The sequence below is a fragment of the Lolium perenne genome, chromosome 1 (genome assembly GCF_019359855.2).
Source record: "Lolium perenne isolate Kyuss_39 chromosome 1, Kyuss_2.0, whole genome shotgun sequence".
NCBI lineage: Eukaryota > Viridiplantae > Streptophyta > Magnoliopsida > Poales > Poaceae > Lolium > Lolium perenne.
In genome coordinates, this window is record NC_067244.2 from 105,163,686 (window position 1) to 105,177,682 (window position 13,997).

Genomic DNA, 13,997 nt, shown 5'->3' on the forward strand with positions numbered 1-13,997 from the left:
AGAATCAAGAATTGATTAAGTCCTATTGCAAACTTTTAGTAAACCTCACATTGTTGATTCAAAGAGCTATGGCTTCAATTAGTACCTAAAGTTATCTTGTCTCCGTGAAACTTGAAGTTCCAATCTGTTTGAAAAGCAAGGAGCTGAAAATTTAGTTTTCAGAAATAATCAAGGTATGAGATATATGTGATATCTAAGACCTTATTGCAAGATGATAGATTATAAATTTGGTGAGACTACATAAACTCATAAGTTTTATGGGAATGTATGAAGGTTGAAGACGCCAGGCGTCACAATCCTCCAACTATTGGGGCACTAATAATATTCGCATATCCATGAAGTTATCATCCTTAGTATGCACCGTTGCTAAGACTCGTCGTTTCGAAGCATCACGTGATGATCGGGTGTGATAGATTCTACGTGTGCATACAACGGGTGCAAGCCTGATTTGCACATGCGAGTACCAAGGTTAAAACTTTACGAGCCTAGCATGTACAGACATGGTCTCGGAAAGTCGTCATGATATGATGGATAAAATTATGAGTGAAATTGTTCATCATATTACAAAGTTACTAATAGTGAAATCTGAAACACTTGTCATATGATGATCAACTTAAAGAAAGAACCTCAAGGTTATTGGTATTTGACCAACAAACCTAGAAGTTAATAATGTTAAAGTGTTTTTCTGAATCATGAGGAAAGCTAAAAGAGAAACTGCAAAACATATTTTGGCAAAAAGAAAAGAAAAGACTAGAAAGTCTAGCTCAGGTGTATACAAATGATATACATGTTATGGTTGTATTCCTAGTTAAGTCACACTATGAAATTCTTGGGTATTAGTACTATATTGGTTGGTATGAAGTGTCATACAAAACAACGCAATACAAGAATACAATGGCCTAGGTGACTGACAAGGAATATGATAGGAATGCACGTCTGGAACAAAATAAAGTGTTATTATGTTCATCATTAGCATTCTATCTAGCCCTTAGAATTTATAATAAAGAACTTAATAATTGTTATTTTGCTCGGGTCAAATGAAAACAATGAGTTGTTCAAATTATGACATAACTCCATGTAAGATGGATAAGTTATTATAAATCTTAATGGTGAAACACACATACATAACACTGACGCTAAAATGCCATAAGGCAAATGATTTGAATTCCACTTATTTGTGAAACCGCCATTTAGGTCATGTTAGAAAGGAACGCATGAAGGAACTCCATGCAAATGGATTTTTGGAGTCATTTGATTTTTGAATCATTTGGCGCTTGCAAATATTTTCTAAAGAGAATGATTAAAATACCGTTCATAGGCCAAGAGTTGAACGGGCAACAAACTTAGTGGAAAAATACATGATGACGTATGTGGTTCACTGGGCATAGTTGTGTGCGGGAGATTCTTCTACTTCATAAAAACTTCCAACAATGAATTGAGTATATATATGTGGATATATTCGATAAGGAAGAAGTTTGAAACATTTGAATGGATTCAAATAAATTTCAGCATGAAGTGGAAATCATCGTAATAGAAAAGTCAAATATCTATGGTTGGATCATGGTGGAAATATTTGAATTACGAGTTTTAGCGAACATCTAAGAGAGTCATGAAATTGTTCTACAACTCACATTTCTTGGAGTATCATAATGATGATATAGTATCCAAGAGATGTATCCAAACCTTGTTGGATTAATGATGAGATAAAATATTATGACGCCATTATATTTTTGTGGATTATGCTTTAGTGATTACCGCTTTTACACTAAATAGAGGATCATCATGATCTGTAGAAATGACACCATACGAGTTATGGCATGGGTATAAACCCTAGTAGTCCTTTCTTTAAATTTTGGTCTAAAAGTTTACAACCAAAATCGGATGAATGTCTTTGTTGGTTATCCCAAAGAATTGATTGGGAATTCTTTCCACTATGAAGTAAACGACAAAAGTGTTTGTTAATGTTACTTGCTTATTTCCAAGAAATTGTTTTCTAGCGAAATATTTGAGTGGGAGGACAATAGAACTTGATAAGGTTTATGAACCTAAGCATAATGATCAGAGTAGTGCAGCATCGGAAATTGGTTCCGGAAGCGACCACGACGATCATGGCTCCCATGACTACAAAGTGTTTTAGCCATGGAGATCGAAGTACATATTGAACCTTGTAGGTATGGTTTACTTTGTGATCAAATAAATGATTTGTGGACAAAGGATTGATTTTGAACAATGATAAACCAACTACAAACAAAGAAGTTATGATGGGCCCTGACTCCGTTAAAATGGCTATACGCCATGAAATCCAAGATAGATAAATACTTTTTGAAAGTAAATGGATCTATGTAATTGATGGACTTGGATGAAATATCCTTGAAGAAGCTCAACTTGTCGAAAAGTTGTTTACGACAAAGTTCAAAGAGTTGACTACGATAAGATTAGATCTTCCGTAGCAATGCTTATAGTCTATGTGGATTATTCTAGTAATCACTACATATTTCTTTTATGAGATATGCTAGTAGGATGGCAAAATACACTACTTAACAGAAGTGTGTATTAAAGGTGTATACAAGATACAACCAATTGTTTTGCTAGTCCGTAGAATACTAGATAGGTATACGAACTTCAATTGGATGAAGTAAGTATCGCGGAATTGCAATCTTCACCAGATGAAATAGTCAAAGAGTTTTTGATTTCATCAGAGACGATGAAGAGGCTTGCATTTGCAAGAAATTAAGTGGGAGCGCTAAGACACATTTATAATACTTTATGTAGGTGACATATAGTTGGTTATAAATGATGTAATTATATACTTGATTAAAAGGTTTCATTGAGAAATTAATTTCAATGAAAGGATATGGACTGAAACATATCTAGTGTCAAGATCTATGAAGATAGATTGAAACACAAAATAAGTTTAAGTCAAAGTACATAGAATGGATATTGAAATAGTTCAATATAGAAATATTAAGAAAATGTTCTTGTCATGTGAAGTTTTAACAAGACTTGAGTGTATCTGATACTCAATGAGTAAAAACACATGAGTGATTATGGATCACGAATAATATGTACACAATCAGATGTCCTGTGATCTAAAATGTTATGAGCATATACCAGAATGATTCATGAGATGATCATTGGATGACAGTAAGAGTATCCTTGAGTACTTTAGAAGAACCAAGGATATATATATAGTTTTGTATGGAGAAATGACAAACAAATCGCTGTAAGGTGATTACACCGATATTTGTTTTGTCACATATAAAAATAGAATTTCAATCTCAAATTAGACTAAGTGTTGTTTTAAAGGTAGCACAATAAGCTAGAAGTTGTCTATGTTAGATTTAGAAGAGTTCTAAATATTGTGACGGATTCTACAAACGAAGGCAGAGTATGTCATTGTTTTGACAAATGACTAAGGATGTTGAGTCAATAAGTTCTTTGAGAACTTGGTGTAGTACCGACAGAGTCAAAACTTTGAAGCTATATTGTGTGTGACAATATTAGTGACATATTTCAGACCGCGGAATTAAGGTTCCACCAGAAGACTAAACATATTTAATGCCAACTCATTTGGAAATGAGTGATGCGTTGAGACGCAAATGAATTACAAAATACATACGTTTCTGAGCGTGTCAGATCCGTTGACTAAATCCTCTCCCGTGAGCAAAACATGATAAAGCACCAGAAGGCCAAGGTGTTATATCTTTACAAATGTAAACTAGATTATTGACTCTAGTGCAAGTGGGAGACTGTTGGAGATATGCCCAAGAGGCAATAATAAATGGTTATTATATATCTTTGTGTTTATGATAATGTTTACATACCATGCTATAATTGTATTAACCGAAACATTGATACATGTGTGTTATGTGAACAACAAAGAAGTCCCTAGTATGCCTCTTAACTAGCTTGTTGATTAATGGATGATTAGTTTCATAATCATGAACATTGGATGTTATTAATAACAAGGTTATATCATTGTATGAATGATGTAATGGACACACCCAATTAAGCGTAGCATAAGATCACGTCATTAAGTTATTTGCTATAAGCTTTCGATACATAGTTACCTAGTCCTTATGACCATGAGATCATATAAATCACTTATACCGGAAAGGTACTTTGATTACATCAAACGCCACTGCGTAAATGGGTGGTTATAAAGGTGGGATTAAGTATTCGGAAAGTATGAGTTGAGGCATATGGATCAACAGTGGGATTTGTCCATCCCGATGACGGATAGATATACTCTGGGCCCTCTCGGTGGAATGTCGTCTAATGTCTTGCAAGCATATGAATAAGTTCATAAGAGACCACATACCACGGTACCAGTAAAGAGTACTTGTCAGGAGACGAGGTTGAACAAGGTATAGAGTGATACCGATGATCAAACCTCGGACAAGTAAAATATCGCGTGACAAAGGGAATTGGTATCGTATGTGAATGGTTCATTCGATCACTAAAGTCATCGTTGAATATGTGGGAGCCATTATGGATCTCCAGATCCCGCTATTGGTTATTGGTCGGAGAGAGTACTCAACCATGTCCGCATAGTTCGCGAACCGTAGGGTGACACACTTAAGGTTTGATGTTGAAATGGTAGAACTTGAATATGGAATGGAGTTTGAAGATTTGTTCGAAGTCCCGGATGAGATCCCGGACATCAAGAGGAGTTCCGGAATGGTCCGGAGAATAAGATTCATATATAGGAAGTCATATTCCAAGTTTGGAAATGATCCGGTGCATTTATGGCAGGTTCTAGAAGGTTCTAGAAAAGTCCGGAAGAAAGGCACTATGGAAGGTGGAGTCCCGGAGGGACTCTACAAGCTTGGCCGGCCAAACCCTAAGGGAGGAGTCCCAGGTGGGCTCCACCTGAGGTGGCCGGCCACCCCACCTAAGGAAAAGGTGGGAGTCCCACCTTGGGCAGGACTCCCCTCTTGAGTAGGTTTCCCACCTTTGGGAAGTTTTGGTGTTGGGGTCTTATTCGAAGACTTGGACTACAACTCTTGGGACTTCCACCTATATAATGATGGGCATAGGGGAGGGGGCCAGCCACCACAGAGCCATAGCTTGGCCGCACCCTGATGTCTACGGGTGCTTCTATTCTTGTAGACAATGTTGGGCCTCCAAGAGCAGAGGTTTGTAGAAGAGCAGCAAGTTTCCCTTAAGTGGATCACCCAAGGTTTATCGATCTCAGGGAGGAAGAGGTCAAAGATATCCCTCTCATGCAACCCTACAACCACAAAGCAAGAAGTCTCTTGTGTCCCCAACACACCTAATAGGTGCACTAGTTCGACGAAGAGATAGTGAAATACAAGTGGTATGAATAAGTATGAGCAGTAGCAACGACACCAGAAAAGTGCTTTGCTATCCAGGACTGGCGTGTGGTTGATGGTGGTAATATTGCGGACAGTACAAATGCAGTAGAACAGTAAACAAGCAGCGATAGCAGTATTTAGGAACAAGGCCTAGGGATCATACTTTCACTAGTGGACACTCTCAACATTGATCACATAACAGAATAAATAGATAGATGCTAGACTCTACACCCTCTTGTTGGATGATGAACACCACTAATTGTGTAGGATTACACGAACCCTCAATGCCGGAGTTAACAAGCTCCACAATATTCAATGTTCATATTTAAATAACCTTAGAGTGCAAGATAGATCAACATAACCAAATAGATCACATCAATACCATCATAGTAATAGTTAACTTCATAATCCACAAGAGATCACAATCATAAACTACGCCAAGTACTACATGATGCACACACTGTCCACATTACATCATGCAGGAGGAATAGAGTACTTTAATAACATCACTAGAGTAGCACATAGATGAATAGTGATACAAAACTCATATGAATCTCAATCATGTAAAGCAGCTCATGAGATCATTGTATTGAGGTACATAGGAGAGAGATTAACCACATAGCTACCGGTACAGCCCCTTAGCCTCGATGGAGAACTACTCCCTCCTCATGGGAGACAGCAGCGGTGATGAAGATGGCGGTAGAGTCGATGGAGGAGCCTTCCGGGGGCACTTCCCCGTCCCGGCGGCGTGCCGGAACAGAGACTCCTGTCCCCCAGATCTTGGCTTCGCGATGGCGGCGGCTCTAGAAGGTTTCTCGTACCGTGGCTTTTTCGTCTCGAGGTTTTAGGTCGAGGGGGCTTAAATAGGCGAAGAGGCGGCGTCAGAGGGTCGAAGAGGCGGTGAGAGGGTAAGGCGGCGCGGCCAGGGCCGCGCCGGCCTACCTCCTGGGCCCACCAGGGCTCCCCTCTGGCGACTCTCGGGTGTTCTGGAAGCTTCGTGGAAAAATAGGATGGTGGGCGTTGATTTCGTCTGATTCCGAGAATATTTCCTTACTAGGATTTCTGAAACCAAAAACAGCAGAAAACAAAGAAGCGGCCCTTCGGCATCTCGTCAATAGGTTAGTTCCGGAAAACGCATAAATATGACATAAAGTATGCATAAAACATGTAGATATCATCAATAATGTGGCATGGAACATAAGAAATTATCGATACGTCGGAGACGTATCAGCATCCCCAAGCTTAGTTTCTGCTCGTCCCGAGCAGGTAAATGATAACAAAGATAATTTCTGGAGTGACATGCCATCATAACCTTGATCATACTATTGTAAAGCATATGAGCTGAGATCAAATCATTCAAAGCAAGTATCTATATTGATATAAGAGATGATAATGCAAGAGTTAGACAAGCTAGAAGTTTTCATGAACTATTGCTTTAAAGACATGCAACCGTACAAAGTTCATTAAAGATGTATTAAGTATTCAGCATAGAAGTTCTATCCTTCATTCCAAGCATCAAGTAAATTTTCACAACATAAGAAGGATTCAGTCAAGTAAACATAAACATGAACATCATGAATCAACTGTTTCGAAGTCTACTCAACCGGTGAGCGCAAGCATTTGGTATTAGCACCAGGATGTTATGGCATAAAGAACGTTAATGGGGGTTTGGAAGGCCAAATGGAAGAAAGGCTTGCAAAGCTGTAAATGACCATTAGACAAGAGGAAGCCTTATGATCGAAGCTATGCAAGGAGTAGTGATTGCCATGCAACGGATGCACATAGAGCTATATGTGTATGAAAGCTCTCCAATGGAACTAGTGGGGGTGCATCCAACTTGGTTGCTCACGAAGACCTAGAGCACTTTTGAGGAGGCTCATCATTGGAATATACAACCCAAGTTCTATAGTGTAAATTCCCCACATAGTTATACTAGTAAAACATGAAAACTCTCTCATATGAATGTAGGTGCTAAACATGAGCACAAATGATGACTATGAATAATGCGGGTGCTAAAACATGAGCACAAGTGTGGATAAAAGATAGTAATGCTGCCCCCTTTTTCTTTATTCTCTTTTTTCCTTTTTTCTTTTTTTCTTTTTACTTTCTTTTCATTTTTTTTTCTTTCTTCTTTTTTTTTTCTTTTTGATGGCCTCCACGGCTCTTTTCATTTTTAGGGGCAACATCCTAATATGACAACACACTTTTTGGTACAAATAACTCATAATGAATGAAACATGATGTATGAAACTGTATGCCTCTGCCAGTGTAGCAGGATGTGCAATGATCTAGCGTAACATGGGTAAACCACACATCAGCTGTATATGATCATGCAAAGCAATATATAAATAATAAATGACAACATGGCATGTAATGTAAAAATGGATGTTGCATGGCAATATATCTCGGAACAGCTATGGAAATGCTGTGGTAGGTAGGTATGGTGGCTGTTTTGAGGAGATGTATGGGCTTATGTGTAGGAGAACAAGAGAAAGTTCTCCCACGGGTTTGGATGTACCGGCGAAGTATGCACAATTCTCAATGTGAGCAAAAGGCAATGCACAGTACCGAATAGGCTAGCAAATTTGGATGGTGGAAGTGCCAAAAACCGTAGCTTAACATTAGTCAAAAAGAACTCACAAGCTTATTGCAAACAACTAGCAAGTTCATCATTAAGAGCATGATTAAAATTTACTCCAAGGAGGGCCATTCACGGTGGCACAAGTACCCCGCTAGCTCCCTTGACCTTCAGCACAACTTAGTTATTACGATGAACTCTCAGACATGGAAAGCTATCAAGTCCAACTACGCCTTCAACTATTTAAATAGAGTTTGTAGTACGGCACAAGCTTAAAGACAACAATCCACTACTAATTTTAACTTATTTATCCAGCAAGCCTTACCATCTAAATACCTCAAAACATTTGCAAAGAATCAAGTTATCAAAGCTCAATGTTCTACAAGTATTTTATTATACACTACCACATGCAACATTTCCCGTTTCCAACCATACAACAATTTAACGAAGAAGATACTTCGCCATGAATATTATGAGTAAGGCCTAAGGACATATTTGTCCATATGCAACAGCGGAGCGTGTCTCTCTCCCACACAATGAATGCTAGGATCCATTTTATTCAAACAAAACAAAAACAAAAACAAACCGACGCTCCAAGCAAAGTACATAAGATGTGACGGAATAAAAATATAGTTTCAGGGGAGGAACCTGATAATGTTGTCGATGAAGAAGGGGATGCCTTGGGCATCCCCAAGCTTAGACGCTTGAGTCTTCTTGATATATGCAGGGATGAACCACCGGGGCATCCCCAAGCTTAGACTTTTCACGCTTCTTGATCGTAGTATATCATCCTCCTCTCTTGACCCTTGAAAACTTCCTTCACACCAAACTCGAAACAAACTCATTAGAGGGTTAGTGCATAATCAAAAATTCACATGTTCAGAGGTGACACAATCATTCTTAACAATTCTGGACATTGCCCAAAGCTACTGGAAGTCAATGGAACAAAGAAATCCATCCCACATAGCAAAAGAGGCAATGCGAAATAAAAGGCAGAATCTGTCAAAACAGAACAGTCCGTAAAGACGAATTTTATTGAGGCACCAGACTTGCTCAACTGAAAATTCTCAAATTTAATGAAAGTTGCGTACATATCTGAGGATCACTCACGTAAATTGGCATAATTTTCTGAGTTACCTACAGAGAATTTTGCCCAGATTCGTGACAGCAAAGAAATCTGTTTCTGCGCAGTAATCCAAATCTAGTATGAACCTTACTATCAACGACTTTACTTGGCACAACAATGCACAAAACTAAGATAAGGAGAGGTTGCTACAGTAGTAACAACTTCCAAGACTCAAATATAAAACAAAATTACTGTAGCAAAATAAACACATGGGTTATCTCCCAAGAAGTTCTTTCTTTTTAGCCATTAAGATGGGCTCAGCAGTTTTAATGATGCACTCGCAAGAAATAGTATTTGAAGCAAAAAGAGAGCATCAAGAGGCAAATTCAAAACACATTTAAGCCTAACATGCTTCCTATGAAAAGGAATCTTGTAAATAAACAAGTTATGTAGGCATAATGCAATAAGCATAGGAAAACTAGACATGCTCAACTTCAAAATTTTAAGCATATAGAGAGGTGTTTTAGTAACATGAAAATTTCTACAACCATATTTTCCTCTCTCATAATGACTTTCAGTAGCATCATGAGCAAACTCAACAATATAACTATCACATAAAGCATTCTTATCATGAGTCTCATGCATAAAATTATTACTACCCACATAAGCATAATCAATTTTATTAGTTGTAGTGGGAGCAAATTCAACAAAGTAGCTATCATTATTATTCTCATCATCAAATATAGGAGGCATATTGTAATCATAATCAAATTTATCCTCCATAACAGGTGGCACCAAAAGACTACTATCATTATAATCATCATAAATAGGAGGCAAAGTATCATCAAAGTAAATTTTCTCCTCAATGCTTGTGGGACTAAAAAGATCATGCTCATCAAAGCCAGCTTCCCCAAGCTTAGAATTTTCCATAGCATTAGAAACAATAGTGTTCAAAGCATTCATATTAATAACATTCCCATTAGCATGCATATAAAGTTCCATGGGTTTTTTAATTCTCTCTTCAAACACATCATGTCCTAATTCAAGATAAAGTTCATAAAGATCTCTCATATTTTTGTTGTTTTCCATTATGCCTAACTAGTGTAAACAAGAAACAAAAAGATGCAATTGCAGGATCTAAAGGAAATAGCTTCGAGCACAAATACAATGGCGCCAGAAAAGTACTGTTACCTGGAACCGGAGTATGAGTGCCTTTTACCTTTCCTCCCCAGCAACGGCGCCAGAAAAGTGCTTGATGTCTATGGGTGCTTCTATTCTTGTAGACAGTGTTGGGCCTCCAAGAGCAGAGGTTTGTAGAACAGCAGCAAGTTTCCCTTAAGTGGATCACCCAAGGTTTATCGATCTCAGGGAGGAAGAGGTCAAAGATATCCCTCTCATGCAACCCTGCAACCACAAAGCAAGAAGTCTCTTGTGTCCCCAACACACCTAATAGGTGCACTAGTTCGGCGAAGAGATAGTGAAATACAGGTGGTATGAATAAGTATGAGCAGTAGCAACGACACCAGAAAAGTGCTTTGCTATCCAGGACTGGCGTGTGGTTGATGGTGGTAATATTGCGGACAGTACAAATGCAGTAGAACAGTAAACAAGCAGCGATAGCAGTATTTAGGAACAAGGCCTAGGGATCATACGTTCACTAGTGGACACTCTCAACATTGATCACATAACAGAATAAATAGATAGATGCTAGACTCTACACCCTCTTGTTGGATGATGAACACCACTAATTGTGTAGGATTACACGAACCCTCAATGCCGGAGTTAACAAGCTCCACAATATTCAATGTTCATATTTAAATAACCTTAGAGTGCAAGATAGATCAACATAACCAAATAGATCACATCAATACCATCATAGTAATAGTTAACTTCATAATCCACAAGAGATCACAATCATAAACTATGCCAAGTACTACATGATGCACACACTGTCCACATTACATCATGCAGGAGGAATAGAGTACTTTAATAACATCACTAGAGTAGCACATAGATGAATAGTGATACAAAACTCATATGAATCTCAATCATGTAAAGCAACTCATGAGATCATTGTATTAAGGTACATAGGAGAGAGATTAACCACATAGCTACCGGTACAGCCCCTTAGCCTCGATGGAGAACTACTCCCTCCTCATGGGAGACAGCAGCGGTGATGAAGATGGCGGTGGAGTCGATGGAGGAGCCTTCCAGGGGCACTTCCCCGTCCCGGCGGCGTGCCGGAACAGAGACTCATGTCCCCCAGATCTTGGCTTCGCGATGGCGGCGGCTCTGGAAGGTTTCTCGTACCGTGGCTTTTTCGTCTCGAGGTTTTAGGTCGAGGGGGCTTAAATAGGCGAAGAGGCGGCGTCAGAGGGTCGAAGAGGCGGTGAGAGGGTAAGGCGGCGCGGCCAGGGCCGCGCCGGCCTACCTCCTGGGCCCACCAGGGCTCCCCTCTGGCGACTCTCGGGTGTTCTGGAAGCTTCGTGGAAAAATAGGATGCTGGGCGTTGATTTCGTCCGATTCCGAGAATATTTCCATACTAGGATTTCTGAAACCAAAAACAGCAGAAAACAAAGAATCGGCCCTTTGGCATCTCGTCAATAGGTTAGTTCCGGAAAACGCATAAATATGACATAAAGTATGCATAAAACATGTAGATATCATCAATAATGTGGCATGGAACATAAGAAATTATCGATACGTCGGAGACGTATCACACCCCTTGAGGCCGGCCACCCCCTTTCCTAAACCCTAGCCGCCCCCTCTCTCCTCCACCTCTCCCGCTGTTATCACCAGAATTTGACTGGATTAGAGGTGGGCCGCGATCAAGATTGGGCTTGAAGAATATACATGGAAGATATACATGAAGCGGCCTTGTACAAGATAGTTTGGGCTAGTTCGCCCGTGTATCTGTAAACATAGTAGGATACGTGTCGGTTAGTTAGGGTTTGGCTCGTGCACGGTTGGGATTATTCCCACGTTAGAAAGTCTACGGAATATAAATATGTATCTAGGGTTATTGAGAAAAACAAGAATCACGTTCATCACAAACCAATCTAGGCGCATCGCCAACCCCTTTGTTTCGAGGGTTTCTTCCCGGTAAGCATCATGCTACATAGATCGCATCTTGCGATCTAGGCAGTACACGTTTATTCGTCGTTCATGCGTTGCTCGTGCTGAAGCCTTGTTGATGGCGAGCAACGTAGTTATCATAGATGTGTTAGGGTTAGCATTGTTCCATCGTGTCACATGCTTTTGTCCATGCAACCCTTAGACGTCTAGCCGCCCTTACACCTATTTTAGGTGTAGGGGCGGCACCTTGCTCGATCATTATTTAGTAGATCCGATCCGTTATGATTGCTCCTTGTTCTTCAAGGATTAGTTTAATATCTGCATAGTTAGGCCTTGCAAATGGGTGAAGGATCCAGTAGCACGTAGGGTGTAGTTTGCTAGCCCTAGATAAGATGTTCCGGGGATCAACTTCGTGTTGGTTTTTAGGCCTTGTCTAGGGTTGGTTTATTATCACCGTGCGTGGCTGCCAGGCTCAATCACGCGTAGGATGTTCCGATTATGTGGTGAAAACCCTAAATCGTCGTAGGTCGTTATAGCTATATATCGATCAAGCAGGACCACCATGTGATCGTAGACCTCATACGAACCATGGGTGGATCGGCTCCTTGAGCCGATTCGCGGGACAACCTGAGAGCCGATCGAGGCTCGTATTTAATGTTTACGTGTATGCCATGCAGGAAACTAAGCGAAGCAAATCCATCACCTTCCTGATCAGGTATAGGTCAGGTGGCACGCCCTTGCACCAGCATCGGGACGTGCGTACCAGGAGCTTTGCGGGCCGTCGCTCGGAGGGACCAGGGCCAGCCGCAGCTCTAGGTTGTTCCCGGCTCTTCGTGTTGCCAGCCGTTGCTCGCCGGTGGGTTTCGGACGCCAACACATTCTGGCACGCCCGGTGGGACCGACTTCGACATCAACTGCATCGCCATCTACATCTGAGATGGCAGAAGGTACTCCAGTCACGTACGAGGATCTGTCCGAGGAGCTCAAGAAGAAGTATGACGAGGTCAAAGCTATCCTCGAAGCCGACCTCATCGGCTCTTTCCATAGGACCCGCTCACACGACATCAGGTGGAAAGGGTTCTCGCCTGAAGGCGCGCTCGATGGAGTGGACCTGTCTACCCCTTCAGAAGAACGCACCAGGTCTCTGTGTCAGGAGATCGTCTGGCTAGCAGGGACGCCAGGAGACATCGTCGGCACGATTGTGACGAGGAAAGAGATGAGCGCCATGCCAAGGAAAAGTCAAGAGAGCAAGGCGACGTGGACAAGCACTGGGACTGTCCTTTCTTCAAACATTGCTGGGATTCAGGGATGAGCCGATTGCCTACAATCGGCAACTGCCCAGAATGTAGACAGAAGAAGAAGAGCACAGGAGACGTGTCACTGTTCAAGCGTCTGGGGCCTCTTCCATCTCGGAACAAGCAAGCTGAGTCCTCTCGGGTGGAATATCTCGAGGAGTTAGGAGATGACGATGAAGAAGAAGAAGATAAGTACCACCGGCCAAGGTGGTGCCCTGATGGACTCAGCCGTTCCAAAAAGCGTAGGGTTCAGCGACTGCGTGGCTTGGAGGAAGCCGAAAGGTTATACCTGCACACGTTAAGGAAGGCGCGACCCGATCTGGCCGCGAAAATTCAACGAACCCTGGACGAAGAGGGTCAACCACAAAAGATGGAGTGGCGCCCCAAGCAAAGGAAAGCCGATGATGAGACATCGGCTGGTACAAACATGGTGTTCATCCTTCCAGCGGAGTTTTGTGCTCCAGGATTAGACGAAGCACCTGTGGCACAACTTGACTGCGGCCCACGGCCAGTTATCTTCGAGAAGCCACGAGAAAGAAGTTACAGACACCTGAAGGCCCTGTACTTACGAGGTTATATCAACGGGCAGCCTGTCAATAAGATGCTGGTGGACACCGGAGCGGCAGTCAACATCATGCCATACTCCATGCTACGTCGTTTGGGAC